The sequence below is a fragment of the Nuphar pumila genome, chromosome 9, assembly GCF_984573655.1.
Source record: "Nuphar pumila chromosome 9, dmNupPumi1.hap1.1, whole genome shotgun sequence".
Lineage (NCBI taxonomy): Eukaryota > Viridiplantae > Streptophyta > Magnoliopsida > Nymphaeales > Nymphaeaceae > Nuphar > Nuphar pumila.
Genome location: NC_143257.1, coordinates 24,915,992 through 24,934,478, shown reverse-complemented (window position 1 = coordinate 24,934,478; position 18,487 = coordinate 24,915,992). Strand labels below are relative to the sequence as shown.

General features: G+C 34.1%; 2 pseudogenes; both read left to right on the top strand.

Annotated features, from left to right (window-relative positions):
* LOC149828500 (uncharacterized) overlaps positions 1–5,859 on the top strand; it is a 42,016-nt pseudogene extending 36,157 nt beyond the window's left edge.
* Positions 5,860–12,441: 6,582 nt separating this feature from the next.
* Positions 12,442–13,334, top strand: LOC149828499 (uncharacterized; annotated as a pseudogene).
* The last annotated feature ends 5,153 nt before the right edge of the window (positions 13,335–18,487 follow it).

The window sequence follows — 18,487 nt, the reverse complement described above, 5'->3', positions numbered from 1 at the left end:
TCAGAATTTACATTTCTTGTTTTAGATAGAATGAATGAGCATTGTAAAGATCATAAATTGCTTATTTTCATGTTTTTTTTTCTTTTTTTTACCTTTATTTTTCAAAAATCTCACAAATGAGAACACGAATGGCACGTGCACCATTTCATAAGAGGCAATTAATCCTAAGTTGATGATTTACATAAATGGCCATACTGAGGATGTAAACAACACTTAGGATTTTTATCTTTTATAAAATAACATTGGATCCACACTGGATCCCTCTTCAAAAAAAAATCATCATATTTTTAAATATTTTCTTCTTTTATCAGAGTTTGATTTAAAATTAATTCAATATATATATCAATGGCCATAGTCAAGATATATTGAGAATTAATTTCATTTTAAACTCTATAAAAGCACTAAAATGTATTTTATTCTTCATTTGAATTTAGATATGATTATTATATAATACATTCAATGCCATAGTCAAGGATGTATTATATCTTCAATCTTATTTTAATTCATTTAAACAATGGAATAACTTTTCAAAATCCAATTTCTAATTCTTTAAATTCATTCATCATTTAGGATAGAATTGCATCATATTTTCAAAATTTCCTTTTTTTCAAAATTCTAAGTGATTCTTTTCTCAGATCAAATCTTATTCATAGATTTAAATTCAATTCTATCTCATTTCAAGATTCAAAAAATCAATTTCAAAGTCCAATTTGACTTTGTAATTTCAAAATCATTTTATATTCAAACTCCAAAATTCCAATTCAATTCAAAATTCAATTTAACTTTGAAGTTTTGATTCATTCTCAAAATCAAAATCAAGTTTTATCTTCTTACATTCAAATTCAAAATCAAGGTTTGAGATTGATTCTGAATCTCAAAACTTGACACTTCTTAAAATTTTAAATTCAAATATGGGTTTTCAAAACCCAGATCCATCTTCAGAAGTCCCATTTGGACTTTCAGAATCCAAATCCAAAGTTAGATCCTAATCCCAACTTGGATCCAGATTTCCAAGTACAAATCTCCACTTTTTGGATCTCAGACTTCAGATCCAATTCCATTTTAGGATCCAGAATCCAATTCTACTTTGGATTTCAGACTTCAGATCCAAATCCATTTAGGATCCAGAATCCAATTCCATCTTGGATCTCAGACTTCAGGTCCAATTCTATTTTAGGATCCAAAATCTAGTTCCACCTTGGATCTCAGACTTCGGATCCAATTCTATTTTAAGATCCAAAAATCCAGTTTCACCTTGGATCTCAGACTTAAGATCCAATTCCATTTTAGGATCCAGAATCCAATTCCATCTTGGATCTCAGACTTCAGATCCAAATTCCATTTAGGATCCAGAGTCCAACTCAATCTTGGATCTTATATCTCAGATCCTAAATCCATTTTAAGATCCAAAATCCATTTTAGGAATCAAAATCCAATTCCATCTTGGATTCCGGATCTTGGATCCAATTCTATTTAGGATCCAGAATCCAATTCCATTCCCAATTCCAATTTTTCAAATCCAACTCCATTTCATTCTAGATTTCAGAAACCAAGTTTATCTTGATTCCTAAAAATTCTAAAAGCCAATTCCATTTCTCAATCTTATTTTGATCTCTTAGAATTCATTCTGATTTCAAACTTCAAAGTTAGAATTCAATTACATTCTAAACATTTATCCAAGTTCTAAACTCTAAAGTCCATTTATGACTTTGAAGTTTCCTTCCTTCTCCTTTTATCTCAATTTCAGGATCCTTCCTTATTTTTCCAAGCTCTGATTATTCCAAAAACTCATAATTTTTTTTCTGAGTTAGAAACCATTTCTTCACTCTATTCATCTAAAAAACACTTGGAGATTTCCAAAATCATTTTTTGAAAGAGCATACATCCTTGCATTTGCACAAGCATGGTTCTTTGTGCACTTAAACTTAGGATAAATTCTTAGATAATTTTCTTAGCAAAGCAAAAGACATGAATTCGACCCTTGGTTTGATTACCCCTGGTAAAGGCACCAGGAACGGTCGAACCTCGTACCGACGAGCGAATCCCGTCTCCCGGTTTTCCCACAAATTTTCAAAAATGGAGGTGAGTTAATTTTCTAAATATTTTCAAATCAAGGTCAAGTGAGACACCGCAAAAGACTTCCTCTTCTCTCTTCTTTTCTTTTCTCTTCTCTCTTCTTTTCTGTCTTTTATTTTCTCCCTTCAAATAGGAGGAAATGGGGATTAGAAAGGAAAAGAGAAGGAAGAGAGATAAACCACAAGAGAGAAAATTTTTTGCGAATATCATAGTTTTTCTGTGAACATCACAAATTTTTCAAAATCTTTTAAATTTCCCCTTTTTGCCCCTGATTTCATTTTTTTAGAAATTGAGTCACTTTTAAATCTAAATTCCAGTTTATTTCTCAATTTTTTCTGAAATTAAATTCATTTTATATATCTGACTCAATTTCGGATCCGGATCCAGATAAAAGATCCAAATCTGAGCTTCGTTGTCCAATTTTTGAATCAAATTCTCAAAATTACCAAAATAACCTTTTAACAGGCTCAGACAGTTCATCCGATATCCGTTTGGATCCATCGCGTTATGTTAGTCGATTCGAGGTTTAAAACCCGAATATTTTTCTCGAAACTTGGGTCCAAACTCATTTTTATGAAAAATTTTTCCTCAAAATAGCCTTAAAAACCTTCTTTTTGTAAATATTTCTCAAAAATACAAAAAATTAGTTTAAATCCTTGTTTTTCCGTAAATTTTAGGATTTTTATTCCAAAAATATCAAAAAAATTTAGAAAATGAAGAAAATAACAAAATAATAAAAAAATAGAATAGAAAATCTTTTTTTTGAGAAAACTTCTTTTTGAAAAGTAAGCCTTTTTTACTAAAAACAGTTTTTGGAAAAGCTTTTGGAAAAAGAATCAGCTTTTAAAAAAAAAATCTTTTTTAACAAAAAAACCGAGGGTTATAAGGGCTCCCTCCATTCTCTCTCTCTCTCTCCTCTCTCTCGAACACTCTCGAACCTTCTCTCTGGGCATCTCCTCCATCCACCCTCCATCACCGATCTCCACAGCCACCGCCCATCATCAACGGCTTGCCGCACCCCTCATCTGCCCTTCATCTGCAATAACCCTGTACACCTCCTTCATCCCCTTCGCTCATCTTCAACGAAATCCTCCTCTTCTCCTATAAAAGGGGAGCCTAGGGGGAAGAAAGGAGAGGATCGTTTTGAGCCCCCCTAACTTCCTTGCTTCCCCCCAGTAAAAGGGCGATCTCTCAAAGTATTTCATCTGGGGTCGCTCGAAGGGAACCGAGACCCTCTGCAAACAAGCTGAAAAGGGGTTCAACAAAAGGATAAAAAGAGAGCTCTCTGCTTCAGGATTCCAACAGAGTCACGGTAGGTGACCCTCCTCCTCCCTTTCTCTTCGATTTTCTTTCTTTTATATAAATGATTCCTTACAACATCGTTCTACTATAATTTTGTTCTTCTTCATTTTCCTTTTGTTGCTTTCTTTCTCTTCTTTTCATTTTTTTTCTCTTCTTTCAAGGCAACAATGGTAGGATCGATATGCGTATAGCAAGATCAATCCGCTTAATGCTATAGCAATGGAGCAAACCGACTCCAACACTTGTTTCGTTTCTTTTTAAATTCCTTTATGTTTAAGCATTTTGAATCATAATTTGATAGAGCATTTCATTTCTGTGTATTATAGTTATCGTGCGTCATGTTTTATCACATACAACAGACGTTTATGCTGGGTTGTGGCATAAACATATGCCCTCAGTTCTCGAGGTTTTGATGTAAGCATATGTTTAGGCTTCAATCATAGCTTAAACACACGCTTCACCCTCTCCATCATCAAAAAGAAAATCCTGGAGGCTGCCTCGATTCAGATAAAGCAAAATTGTGGGCCTCGAAATCCATTTGTTTTAATCGTTGCATACACCACCGCTCATGACACTGACAATTCTAGCTTCAAATACTTGATCTGGGAGGTGGTTGTCTTTCTAGGTTGCTTATGGGCTTATTGCATATCTTCTTGGAGTCACCATTGATGTAACAGTAGTGTTTCTTTCATGGTGAGATGATCGAAAAGTCATTAATTATTTCAAACTTGAAAGATTACTCCCAGACACGCTTCTCAAGTTATTGACGTGTGTATTTCTAGAATATAATGGCTGCTTCGAGCAACAATCCAATCAAGGTCTTGTTGCTTCAGAACAACTTGCTGTTTTTCCCTTGTTTTTTTTTATCAGTGCTGTTCTAGTTATTTTTGTAATTTCTTCATCATATGGTATCCATCTTAGTTTTGTTTGATTTCAAAGTCATGTTAGGAATTCCATAAATTTGTTTTTGCTTGGTTTGTCTGTCGATCGGCCTATTAGGGGTGGTCAATATAACACTCAGCTTCATCCACAATATGCTGGTTATTAAATATATATATATATATACACACACACATACACCAGCAATTAACATGAAGTGGAGATCTAAATCCTTGAGGCAAAAAAAAACATATATAAAATAAAATAAAATTCAGTTGTTAACACTCTTGTAGTTGAGATAACTGCCGCCAGTTCACCTGGATTGTGAAAATCATGATCATTAGATCCCCAACATTCTCTTTGACAATTGGCAGTTCTGAATAGATGTTCATACTGGGTCTGATAACCCCTCTTTGGCGTCATCACCATGACTGTAAAGCTACATTATCTGTCCATTGTATCTTCTTTTATTATCTCTAATATACCTTAGCTTCAGATTCTATAATGTAGTTGCTTCCTGTGTTAGACTCTGGTCTGCTCTGCGTTATGTTCCACAGCATTCATCCATCTTTTTTAGAAAATCCCTAAGTTTGGCGCTACCGCCGTATGCATTCATCACCTAATATCCCTATTATACCCCATTCTGTGGGTTTTTATATAAAGACAAGTGCTAGGTTGGGTCGCTGATTCGAGCATCATCGCATGGCTCAATGGATGGTTTGGTATGCTCACTTACCTGAATGTCAATCAAAGTAAGTTGAGTGGCAGTAACTCAGATTGCATCGCTGTTTTCTTGCTTCTTCTTCTTCCTCTAAATGATTGCAATGTAATATCTGTTGGCGAGATGAAGACTAACATTCTTTCAACTGCTTATAGGTTGGTGTCTATCGTGATTTTGGTGTAATCTCTGCAGGTGATAGGTCGTGATACAGGGGTAAGTAATGTTATTTTTAACTATGATGTAATTAGTAAGATTTGTTCATATTCCTGCAATACCATGAAATGTTTTTCTTTTTTTTTAGACTATGGAATTGTTTCCTGCTAAAACCTATACTATTAAGAATTCAGCCCCTGTTAAAACCCACAATCTAATGTGCTTCCCATTTCAATTGATTAGGACCCCGGAATCTTAGATCTGATAAAGATAGAAAAGACGTTGGGTTTGTTCATTCTGGACCCACTTATTCAACCATCAAGAAATTGAAATTCCCCTCCCACTCCACACGCTGCTAGTCAGTATCACTGGGCCCTGTGATAACTTTCTTAACTGCACCAGAGATGAATGTGACTCTCAAAAGGGGCTGTTGCTTCATCAGCCATATTTCTTAGTGCTTCCACCACTGCCACATAGCACTGATTTGTGAACTCTTATGTTCACAAACTCAAATGGGTGCCTGGTTCAAATACATTTGAGGTTGGGATAATGTCATGATTGGCAGGACAATAAGGTTTATTGATGTCGAACCACCAGGCACTGAATGGCCATATGTGACTTTCAAAGTCAATTACTTCATCAATGAAGGGTATTGTCGAAGCAAGGCTCTCTTAGCAAGGTTGACACTCAAGGGACCAATGCACGAATCAGCTTTCAAGAACTTGTGACCACATACTATGCGTGCGTTACTCTCCTTCTTGCATGCAGCAAGAGTTGATCTTCCGTGAACAAGTTTGAGACATAAATTATTGAGGTAGATCAATTTTACAGGGTGAAACCATGGTAGGATCTCTTGAATTCCATTACAGTTAAAATTTTGTATTTTGTCACACTTCCATTTATAAATAGTTTGTTTGGTTTAATATTAATCCTTGCTCTGCGGCAAGATTTCTTTTTCTTTTTATATAAGCTCAACATGAATTATGCCATATCCACCATCCACAACCTGTATTTACATACCATCAGTCTAGCTGTTGTAGCCATTCTTTCTTAAAAAAAAAAAATTAATCTTTTTAACCTTATATCCCTTTATATATTTTTCGTTAATACTACCAGCCACCAACTGTGGTTTGTATTCACTCATACTTCCTACTGTATCAGTATATCACATTCCATCCATTGCCCTTCACTTAGCACAGTTTTTTTTTTCTCCACAACAGTAGCTATCGTAAGCCATGTTCATATACTCAACCTCCATGGCATTCGCTGTGTGCCTTGCATAATTACATGTCACCTCTAGCTGTGGCATCACCTGTGCGTATGTTCATCACTTGCTGAATTCTTCACCATTACACCCCTTTATCACTGAGGGCATCATTAGCTATGTCTTACTTGTATACCACGTAGGATATCCCCTGTATTACAGCCCATGACAGTTAGAACCCATTCCCCATTTGAATTTTCTACCAGCACCACTGCACCTTTCACTGTTGCAACTACAACAATAGTTGCATCTCATCCATCTCTACCCTGCTGAAAATCCATACATATTGGCAGCTATACCCCAGCCACACTGTGCAATTAACCCTCTACTTACTCTTCATAGTATCAATCATCCTCCAGCTCCAACACATGATAGCACTACTATCATGAGCTGCTGCAAACCAGTTTTCTGCACTCATTTTATTCTGTAACTTCCACTTCTATAGCCATTCCAATTGTCACCTATACCTCCTCTATCTCACTAACTATCATCCACCTATGTTGCATATAGGCCATAGATGTATATACATACCTATATATATATAGATATGTATATATGTATATGCACATATATATATATTATACCCCAGCCACACTGTGCAATTAACCCTCTACTTACTCTTCATAGTATCAATCATCTTCCAGCTCCAACACATGATAGCACTACTATCATGAGCTACTGCAAACCAGTTTTCTGCACTCATTTTATTCTGTAACTTCCACTTCTATAGCCATTCCAATTGTCACCTATACCTCCTCTATCTCACTAACTATCATCCACCTATGTTGCATATAGGCCATAGATGTATATATATATATATATATATATATATATATATATATATATATATATATATATATATATATATATACAGGTATGTATATGGGTATATACCATTTTTTTCATCTTTCCACATCATAAATACCTTGGTCTGTGAGCATCTTTTGATATCCATATGATATATACAAATTTTCTCCATTTTTATACTAATCAGGTGTTTTGCAGGGAATATGTGGAAAATATCATTATTTGGAGTTGTAAAATCAAATTCATGTATTGTAATAGTTAGATCTTAATGAGAATTTACATTTCTTGTTTTAGATAGAATGAATGAGCATTGTAAAGACCATAAATTGCTTTTTTTCATGCTTTTTTTCTTTTTTTTACCTTTATTTTTCCAAAATCTCACAAATGGGAACACGAATGGCACGTGCACCATTTCACAAGAGGCAATTAATCCTAAGTTGATGATTTACATCAATGGCCATAGTCAGGATGTAAACAACACTTAGGATTTTTATCTTTTATAAAATAACATTGGATCCACATTGGATCCCTCTTCAAAAAAAAATCATCATATTTTTAAATATTTTCTTCTTTTATCAGAGTTTGATTTAAAATTAATTCAATATATATATCAATGGCTATAGTCAGGATATATTGAGAATTGATTTCATTTTAATCTCTATAAAAGCACTAAAATGTATTTTATTCTTCATTTGAATTTAGATATGATTATTATATAATACATTCAATGACCATAGTCAAGGATGTATTATATCTTCAATCTCATTTTAATTCATTTAAAGAATGGAATAGCTTTTCAAAATCCAATTTCTAATTCTTTAAATTCATTCATCATTTAGGATAGAATTGCATCATATTTTCAAAATTTCCTTTTTCAAAATTCCAAGTGATTCTTTTCTCAGATCAAATCTTATTCATAGATTCAAATTCAATTCTATCTCATTTCAAGATTCAAAAACTCAATTTCAAAGTCCATTTTGACTTTGGAATTTCAAAATCATTTTATATTCAAACTCCAAAATTCCAATTCAATTCAAAATTCAATTTAACTTTGAAGTTTTGATTCATTCTCAAAATCAAAATCAAGTTTTATCTTCTTACCTTCAAATTCAAAATCAAGGTTTGAGATTGATTCTGAATCTCAAAACTTGACCCTTCTTAAAATTTTAAATTCAAATATGGGTTTTCAAAACCCAGATCCATCTTCAGAAGTCCCATTTGGACTTTCAGAATCCAAATCCAAAGTTAGATCCTAATCCCAACTTGGATCCAGATTTCCAAGTACAAATCTCCACTTTTTGGATCTCAGACTTCAGATCCAATTCCATTTTAGGATTCAGAATCCAATTCTACTTTGGATTTCAAACTTCAGATCCAAATCCATTTAGGATCCAGAATCCAATTCCATCTTGGATCTCAGACTTCAGGTCCAATTCTATTTTAGGATCCAAAATCTAGTTCCACCTTGGATCTCAGACTTCAGATCCAATTCTATTTTAGGATCCAAAAAACCAGTTCCACCTTGGATCTCAGAATTCAGATCCAATTCCATTTTAGGATCCAGAATCCAATTCCATCTTGGATCTCAGACTTCAGATCCAAATTTCATTTAGGATCCAGAGTCCAACTCTATCTTGGATCTTAGATTTCAGATCCTAAATCCATTTTAAGATCCAAAATCCATTTTAGGAATCAGAATCCAATTCCATCTTGGATTCCAGATCTTGGATCCAATTCTATTTAGGATCCAGAATCCAATTCCATTCCCAATTCCAATTTTTCAAATCCAACTCCATTTCATTCTAGATTTCAAAAACCAAGTTTATCTTGATTCCTAAAAATTCCAAAAGCCAATTCCATTTCTCAATCTTATTTCAATTTCTTAGAACTCATTCTGATTTCAAACTTCAAAGTTAGAATTCAATTACATTCCAAACATTTATCCAAGTTCTAAACTCTAAAGTCCATTTATGACTTTGAAGTTTCCTTCCTTCTCCTTTTATCTCAATTTCAGGATCCTTCCTTATTTTCCCAAGCTCTGATTATTCCAAAAACTCATAATTTTTTTTCTGAGTTAGAAACCATTTCTTCACTCTATTCATCTCAAAAACACTTGGAGATTTCCAAAATCATTTTTTGAAAGAGCATACATCCATGCATTTACACAAGGATGGTTCTTTATGCATTTACACTTAGGATAAATTCTTAGATAATTTTCTTAGCAAAGCAAAAGGCATGAATTCGACCCTTGGTTCGATTACCCCTGGTAAAGGCGCCAGGAACGGTCGAACCTCGTACCGACGAGCGAATACCGTCTCCCAGTTTTCCCGTAAATTTTTAAAAACGGAGGCGAGCTAATTTTCTAAATATTTTCAAATCAAGGTCAAGTGAGACCCCGCAAAAGAGTTCCTTTTTTCTCTTCTCTCTTCTTTTCTGTCTTTTATTTTCTCCCTTCAAATAGGAGGAAATGGGGATTAGAAAGGAAAAGAGAAGAAAGAGAGAGAAACCATAAGAGAGGAAAAATTTTGCGAATATCATAGTTTTTCTGTGAACACCCCAAATTTTTCAAAATCTTTTAAATTTCCCCTTTTTGCCCCTGATTTCATTTTTTTAGCAATTGAGTCACTTTTAAATCTAAATTCCAGTTTATTTCTCAATTTTTTCTGAAATTAAATTCATTTTATATATCTGACTCAATTTCGGATCCGGATCCAGATAAAAGATCCAAATCTGAGCTTCGTTGTCCAATTTTTGAATCAAATTCCTAAAATTACCAAAATAACCTTTTAACAGGCTTAGGCAATTCATCCGATATTCGTTTGGATCCATCGCGTTATGTTCCTGGATTCGAGGTTTAAAACTCGAATATTTTTCTCGAAACTTGGGTCCAAACTCATTTTTCTGAAGAAATTTTCCTTAAAATAGCCTTGAAAACCTTATTTTTGTAAATATTTCTCAAAAATATGAAAAATTAGTTTAAATCCTTGTTTTTCCGTAAATTTTAGGATTTTTATTCCAAAAATATCAAAAAAATATAGAAAATGAAGAAAAGAACAAAATAATAAAAAAATAGAAACGAAAATCAGTTTTTTTTATCAAACTTCTTTTTGAAAAATAAGCCTTCTTTTACTAAAAACAGTTTTTGCAAAAGCTTTTGGAAAAAGAATCAGCTTTTAAAAAAAATCTTTGATAAAAAAATCTTTTTTAACAAAAAAACTGAGGGTTATAAGGGCTCCCTCCATTCTCTCTCTCTCTCTCTCCTCTCTCTCGAACACTCTCGAACCTTCTCTCTAGGCATCTCCTCCATCCACCCTCCATCACCGATCCTCCACGAGCTTCTCCACAGCCACCGCCCATCATCAACGGCTTGCCGCACCCCTCATCTGCAATAACCCTGTACACCTCCTTCATCCCCTTCGCTCATCTTCAACGAAATCCTCCTCTTCTCCTATAAAAGGGGAGCCTAGGGGGAAGAAAGGAGAGGATCGTTTTGAGCCCCCCTAACTTCCTTGCTTCCCCCCAGTAAAAGGGCAATCTCTCAAAGTATTTCATCTGGGGTCGCTCGAAGGGAACCGAGACCCTCTGCAAACAAGCTGAAAAGGGGTTCAACAAAAGGATAAAAAGAGAGCTCTCTGCTTCAGGATTCCAACAGAGTCACGATAGGTGACCCTCCTCCTCCCTTTTTCTTCGATTTTCTTTCTTTTATATAAATGATTCCTTACAACATCGTTCTACTATAATTTTGTTCTTCTTCATTTTCCTTTTGTTGCTTTCTTTCTCTTCTTTTCATTTTTTTTCTCTTCTTTCAAGGCAACAATGGTAGGATCGATATGCGTATAGCAAGATCAATCCGCTTAATGCTATAGCAATGGAGCAAACCGACTCCAACACTTGTTTCGTTTCTTTTTAAATTCCTTTATGTTTAAGCATTTTGAATCATAATTTGATAGAGCATTTCATTTCTGTGTATTATAGTTATCGTGCGTCATGTTTTATCACATATAGCAGACGTTTATGCTGGGTTGTGGCATAAACATATGCCCTCAGTTCTCGAGGTTTTGATGTAAGCATATGTTTAGGCTTCAATCATAGCTTAAACACACGCTTCACCCTCTCCATCATCAAAAAGAAAATCCTGGAGGCTGCCTCGATTCAGATAAAGCAAAATTGTGGGCCTTAGAATCCATTTGTTTTAATCGTTGCATACACCACCACTCATGACACTGACAATTCTAGCTTCAAATACTTGATCCGAGAGGTGATTGTCTTTCTGGGTTGCTTATGGGCTTATTGCATATCTTCTTGGAGTCACCATTGATGTAACAGTAGCGTTTCTTTCATTGTGAAATGATCGAAAAGTTATTAACTATTTCAAACATGAAAGATTACTCACAGTCACGCTTCTCAAGTTATTGACGTGTGCATTTCCAGAATCTAATGGCTGCTTCGAGCAGCAATCCAATCAAGGTCTTGTTGCCTCAGAACAACTTGTTGTTTTTCCCTTTGTTTTTTTTTTATCAGTGCTGTTCTAGTTATTTTGTAATTTCTTCAGCATATGGTATCCATCTTAGTTTTGCTTGATTTCAAAGTCATGTTAGGAATTCCATAAATTTGTTTTTGCTTGGTTTGTCTGTCGATCGGCCTATTAGGGGTGGTCAATATAACAATCAGCTTTATCCAGAATATGTTGGTTATTAAATATATATATATATATACACACACACATACACCAGCAATTAACATGGAGTGGAGATCTAAATCCTTGAGCCAAAAAAACACATATATAAAATAAAATAAAATTCAGTTGTTAACACTCCTGTAGTTGAGATAACTGCCGCCAGTTCACCTGGATTGTAAAAATCATGATCATTAGATCCCCAACATTCTCTTTGACAATTGGCAGTTCTAAATAGATGTTCATACTGGGTCTGATAACCCCTCTTTGGCGTCATCACCATGACTGTAAAGCTACATTATCTGTCCATTGTATCTTCTTTTATTATCTCTAGTATACCTTAGCTTCAGATTCTATAATGTAGTTGCTTCCTGTGTTAGACTCTGGTCTGCTCTGCGTTATGTTCCACAGCATTCATCCATCTTTTTTAGAAAATCCCTAAGTTTGGCGCTACCGCCGTATGCATTCATCACCTAATATCCCTATTATACCCCATTTTGTGGGTTTTTATATAAAGACAAGTGCTAGGTTGGGTCGCTGATTCGAGCATCATCTCAGAGCTCAATGGATGGTTTGGTATGCTCACCTACCTGAATGTCAATCAAAGTAAGCTGAGTGGCAGTAACTCAGATTGCATCGCTGTTTTCTTGCTTCTTCTTCTTCCTCTAAATGATTGCAATGTAATATCTGTTGGCGAGATGAAGACTAACATTCTTTCAACTGCTTATAGGTTGGTGTCTATCGTGATTTTGGTGTAATCCCTGCAGGTGATAGGTCGTGATACAGGGGTAAGTAATGTTATTTTTAACTATGATGTAATTAGTAAGATTTGTTCATATTCCTGCAATACCATGAAATGTTTTTCTTTTTTTTTTAGACTATGGAATTGTTTCCTGCTAAAACCTATACTATTAAGAATTCAGCCCCTGTTAAAACCCACAATCTAATGTGCTTCCCATTTCAATTGATTAGGACCCCGGAATCTTAGATCTGATAAAGATAGAAAAGACGTTGGGTTTGTTCATTCTGGACCCACTTCTTCAACCATCAAGAAATTGAAATTCCCCTCCCTCTCCACACGCTGCTAGTCAGTATCACTGGGCCCTGTGATAACTTTCTTAACTGCACCAGAGATGAATGTGACTCTCAAAAGGGGTTGTCGCTTCATCAGCCATATTTCTTAGTGCTTCCACCACTGCCACACTGCACTGATTTGTGAACCCTTATGTTCACAAACTCAAATGGGTGCCTGGTTCAAATACATTTGAGGTTGGGATGATGTCATGATTGGCAGGACAATAAGGTTTATTGATGTCGAACCACCAGGCACCCAATGGCCATATGTGACTTTCAAAGTCAATTACTTCATCAATGAAGGGCATTGTCGAAGCAAGGCTCTCTTAGCAAGATTGACACTCAAGGGACCAATGCACGAATCAGCTTTCAAGAACTTGTGATCACATACTATGTGTGTGTTACTCTCCTTCTTGCATGCAGCAAGAGTTGATCTTCCGTGAACAAGTTTGAGACATAAATAATTGAGGTAGATCAATTTTACAGGGTGAAACCATGGTAGGATCTCTTGAATTCCATTACAGTTAAAATTTTGTATTTTGTCACTCTTCCATTTATAAATAGTTTGTTTGGTTTAATATTAATCCTTGCTCTGCGGCAAGATTTCTTTTTCTTTTCATGTAAGCTCAACATGAATTATGCCATATCCACCTTCCACAGCCTGTATTTACATACCGTCAGTCTAGCTGTTGTAGTCATTCTTTCTTAAAAAAATAATAATAATAATCTTTTTAACCTTATATCCCTTTATATATTTTTCGTTAATACTACCAGCCACCAACTATGGTTTGTTTTCACTCATACTTCCTACTGTATCAGTATATCACATTCCATCCATGGCCCTTCCTTCACTTAGGACAGTTTTTTTTTCTCCACAATAGTAGCTATCGTAAGCCATGTTCATATACTCAACCTCCATGGCATTCGCTGTGTGCCTTGAATCATTACCTGTCACCTCTGGCTGTGGCATCACATGTGCGTATGTTCATCACTTGCTGAATTCTTCACCATTACACCCCTTTATCACTGAGGGCATCATTAGCTATGTCTTACTTGTATACCACGTAGGATATCCCCTGTATTACAGCCCATGACAGTTAGAACCCATTCCCCATGTGAATTTTCTACCAGCACCATTGCACCTTTCACTGCTGCAACTATAACAGTAGTTGCATCTCATCCATCTCTACCCTGCTACAAATCCATACATATTGGCAGCTATACCCCAGCCACACTGTGCAATTAACCCTCTACTTACTCTTCACAGTATCAATCATCTTCCACCTCCAACATATGATAGCACTACTATCATGAGCTGCTGCAAACCAATTTTCTGCACTCATTTTATTCTGTAACTTCCACTTCTATAGCCATTCCAATTGTCGCCTATACCTCCTCTATCTCAATAACTATCATCCACCTATGTTGCATATAGGCCATAGATGTATATACATACCTATATATATATGCTTGTATATACATGTATGTATATGGGTATATACCATTTTTTTCATCTTTCCACATCATAAATACCTTGGCCTGTGAGCATCTTTTGATATCCATATGTTATATACAAATTTTCTCCATTTTTATACTAATCAGGTGTTTTGCAGGGAATATGTGGAAAATATCATTATTTGGAGTTGTAAATTCAATTTCATGTATTATAATAGTTAGATCTAATGAGAATTTACATTTCTTGTTTTAGATAGAATGAATGAGCATTGAAAAGATCATAAACTGCTTATTTTCATGCTTTTTTTCTTTTTTTTTACCTTTATTTTTCCAAAATCTCACAAATGGGAACACGAATGGCACGTGCACCATTTCGTAAGAGGCAATTAATCCTAAGTTGATGATTTACATCAATGGCCATAGTCAGGATGTAAACAAAACTTAGGATTTTTATCTTTTATAAAATAACATTGGATCGACACTGGATCCCTCTTAAAAAAAATCATCATATTTTTAAATATTTTCTTCTTTTATCAGAGTTTGATTTAAAATTAATTCAATATATATATCAATGGCTATAGTCAGGATATATTGAGAATTAATTTCATTTTAAACTCTATAAAAGCACTAAAATGTATTTTATTCTTCATTTGAAATTAGATATGATTGTTATATAATACATTCAATGACCATAGTCAAGGATGTTATATATCTTCAATCTTATTTCAATTCATTTAAAGAATGAAATAGCTTTTCAAAATCCAATTTCAAATTCTTTAAATTCATTCATCATTTAGGATAGAAGTGCATCATATTTTCAAAATTTTCTTTTTCAAAATTCCAAGTGATTTTTTTCTCAGATCAAATCTTATTCATAGATTCAAATTCAATTTTATCTCATTTCAAGATTCAAAAACTCAATTTTAAAGTCCAATTTGACTTTAGAATTTCAAAATCATTTTCTATTCAAAATCCAAAATTTCAATTCAATTCAAAATTCAATTTAACTTTGAAGTTTTGATTCAGTCTCAAAATCAAGTTTTATCTTCTTAGCTTCAAATTCAAAATCAAGGTTTGAGATTGATTTTGAATCTCAAAACTTGACCCTATTAAAATTTTAAACTCAAATCTGGGTTTTCAAAACCCAGATCCATCTTTAGAAGTCCCATTTGGACTTTCAGAATCCAAATCCAAAGTTAAATCCTAATCCCAACTTGGATCTAGTTTCCAAGTACAAATATCCACTTTTTGGATCTCAGACTTCATATCCAATTTCATTTTGGGATCCAGAATCCAATTCTACTTTGGATTTTAGACTTTAGATCCAAATCCATTTAGGATCCAGAATCCAATTCCATCTTGGATCTCAGACTTCAGGTCCAATTCTATTTTAGGATCCAAAATCTAGTTCCACCTTGGATCTCAGACTTCAGATCCAATTCTGTTTTAGGATTCAAAAATCTAGTTCCACCTTGGATCTCAGACTTCAGATCTAATTCCATTTTAGGATCCAGAATCCAATTCCATCTTGGATCTCAGACTTCAGATCCAAATGCCGTTTAGGATCCAGAGTCCAACTCTATCTTGGATCTTAGATTTCAGATCCTAAATCCATTTTAAGATCCAAAATCCATTTTAGGATTCAAAATCCAATTCCATCTTAGATTCCAGATCTTGGATCCAATTCTATTTAGGATCTAGAATCCAATTCCATTCCCAATTCCAATTTTTCAAATCCAACTCCATTTCATTCTAGATTTCCAAAACCAAGTTTATCTTGATTCCTAAAAATTCCAAAAGCCAATTCCATTTCTCAATCTTATTTGGATCTCTTAGAACTCATTCTGATTTCAAACTTCAAAGTTAGAATTCAATTACATTCTAAACATTTATCCAAGTTCTAAACTCTAAAGTCCATTTATGACTTTGAAGTTTCCTTCCTTCTCCTTTTATCTCAATTTCAGGATCCTTCCTTATTTTCCCAAGCTCTGATTATTCCAAAAACTCATAATTTTTTTCTGAGTTACAAACCTTTTCTTCACTCTATTCATCTCAAAACACTTGGAGATTTCCAAAATTATTTTTTGAAAGAGCATACATCCTTGCATTTGCACAAGCATGATTCTTTGTGCATTTAAACTTAGGATAAATTCTTAGATAATTTTCTTAGCAAAGCAAAAGGCATGAATTCGACCCTTGGTTTGATTACCCCTGGTAAAGGCACCAGGAACGGTCAAACCTCGTACCGACGAGCGAATCCCGTCTCCCAGTTTTCCCACAAATTTTCAAAAACGGAGGTGAGTTAATTTTCTAAATATTTTCAAATCAAGGTCAAGTGAGACCCCGCAAAAGAGTTCATCTTCTCTTTTCTTTTCTTTTCTTTTCTTTTCTCTCTTCTTTTCTGTCTTTTATTTTCTCCCTTCAAAAAGGAGGAAATACGGATTAGAAAGGAAAAGAGAAGGAAGAGAGAGAAACCACAAGAGAGGAAAATTTTTGCGATAATCACAGTTTTGGCAACCGTGATGGGACCCGTCTTCGTCTTGTCGGATTTGTGCCTTTGCTTTGCTTTAATATTCTCTAAGTCTTTATTCTTCTATGTGAGCTTCATTTTCCATGCAAACCTTAGGAGCCTAGACTTTGTCCTAAGCTGACATCATTGCGTATAGGATCTAAGTATGGTTTGGTAGGACCATATTGAGGAGACTATTCCAATGTCGAAGCATCACCAACCCTCAAAGGATCTAAGTATGGTTTGGTACTTCGTGTCACTTAATCGCTTCCGCTCCAGTCTGTGCTATCCTGCACAAATCAAATGAACACGAGCAGTACAAGAGATCGAAATAGAAATTGTACTAAACAACTTATTTAAATGCTAAAAATATTATGACTAAGCACTTTTACGAACTAAATTTAAAATCAAAACTAACTAACAACTAACTCAATTAACTAACAAGACAGTAAACTAACTTATGAAAACAAAACAAGAAATCAATGAAGGAAACATGAATTGATTGTAATAAAAGAACAAGAATTTAAGAATTCGAAAAAAACAACATTAACTCCAAGAATTAAAGAAAACAAGAAATGACTGAATGAGGAAAAACAAAAAGAAATCAGAAAATAAAATTCAGAAAGTTAAACAAAAGAAACTCAGAATGTAAAAGAAATACAGGAAATACAAGATGTGAAAAATAAGAAAGAAATGCATTATTTGAAATACTGAAAAACAAGAACACGGTACATTGAAATGAAATGAAACTTAATTGAAAGACACGGCATCAAAAACAGGAGAAAAAAAAAAACTGAAACAGAAATTGGAAATGGAATTAGAAATTTTAAAGAAAACTAGAAATGAACTAAAAACTGAAAAATGAAATAACCAGGAATTTACTTGAAGATAACATGAGATTAAGAATGCTAAGCAGGAAAACAAGCTTAATGAAAAATCTGGAAATCTATGCAACAAATCTATTGTAATGCAGAAACAGAGAATTAATGAATGTAAAACAAGTTTGAAAACAACATGTATACAGATCTAACACAGAAAATAGAATCATAGTAAAACAATCCGATTAAACAAACAGAAATTAAAACTGAAAATGAATAACACTGAAAACAAAACAAGAATGAAATCACACATGAAATCTCTGCAAATTACAAATAAAAACAGAATTACAAATGCAGGAATCGATTAACACTAATGTACGAATTACAGATTAAGAACAAGATATGAATGAATCAACAAAAAAAAATTTAACTACAAATGAAATACAAAAGAGAAGATCGGATGATGAAAAGCATAAACTGAAACAACATCCATCGATTTTTCTTTCTTTTCGTTTTTAATTTTTTTTTATTCTGTTTTTCATAATCAACACAGTTGAAGAAAAATTAACAAAGCTGAAGAAGAAGAAGAAGTAGAAGAAGAAGAAAAGGATCGGATGAAGAAAAATCGGAGGAAAAGAAAAAGAAACTGCAGAAATTGAAAGAAGAAGAAGATCTGAAGAAGTAGAAGAAGAAGAAGCTGCAGAAGATGAAGATTCGGATGAAGAAGAAATAAAGAAGAAGAAGAAGAACACTC